Source organism: Trichechus manatus, unplaced genomic scaffold, assembly GCF_000243295.1.
Source record: "Trichechus manatus latirostris isolate Lorelei unplaced genomic scaffold, TriManLat1.0 scaffold00220, whole genome shotgun sequence".
Classification (NCBI taxonomy): domain Eukaryota; kingdom Metazoa; phylum Chordata; class Mammalia; order Sirenia; family Trichechidae; genus Trichechus; species Trichechus manatus.
Genome location: NW_004444156.1, coordinates 1,896,453 through 1,897,463, shown reverse-complemented (window position 1 = coordinate 1,897,463; position 1,011 = coordinate 1,896,453).

The following is a 1,011-nucleotide window of genomic DNA, read 5'->3' as shown; positions in this document are numbered from 1 at the left end:
GCTCAGGTTAATAGGAAGATCTAATGAATAAAATGGTCACCAGAAACTTCGTTAGCTGCTTATTCTGGAAAAGTCTCTAAAATAGAAAATAAGTAGAGTTTTCTTTATAATTAGAATATCCTGACCATGATAATCTTAATTGGAGAATCTTGTTTTCAAGGCGTTACTCAGGACATTAATGGAATTATAGATGTTGGAATGGTCTTATTTATACGAATAATACCTTAAACATTTATACAGTACTTTATTAAGCAGTTTTATACTATTATTTAAATTTTACCCACACTAAACTTACTTTAGAGACATGGAAACTCTGAATCAAGGGCTTAAATGATTTGCTCAAGGTCACATGGTCAATTCATGGTAAATGCAGGACTGAAATCTAGGTCTTCTAACCAATTATATAATTAACCAAGAAACACAGTCATCCGCTTTTTTCTCTTATAATTTGCTTCTTTCTCCTAAAGTGGCATACAAACGGAAAGGTCTGTAGACTAAAAGTTAAGAGCTAACTGAGGTTTTAGATTGTGTGAAGAGTTCTGGACGAGATTACGCGCCCTAGTTGACAATTTTGTCCGCCAGGGAAGTGGCGCTAAAGAGGACACAAGGGCTGATGAAGACCTATCAAAAGTTGAGACTCAAGTCAAACAAACAAATACTTACTGAAGAACTAAAACATCAACAGTACGATGTGAGACCCTTCAGGAAAATTTCCATTAATAGAAAAAGAGAATACTCTTTTTATGTAGAAAGATCTTTATTTCGTACTTATGTGTGCCCATGCTGGCACTCTGTAGCAGCCATAGAAAAGCAAAGTATCTAATTAAGAGAGAGTGTCTCATCTTTGGCTCAGTCTGCTAGTGGCATTTACCTTAATACTGAATTATGAAATGAACGTATCACGTGCACCTGCTAAGTACCATTACTACACAGGCTAAACGTTAACCTCTGATACAGTCGACGGACCTTCAGAGACGGTACTGCGGTGAGTGGGGCGCTACGCCTGCCACC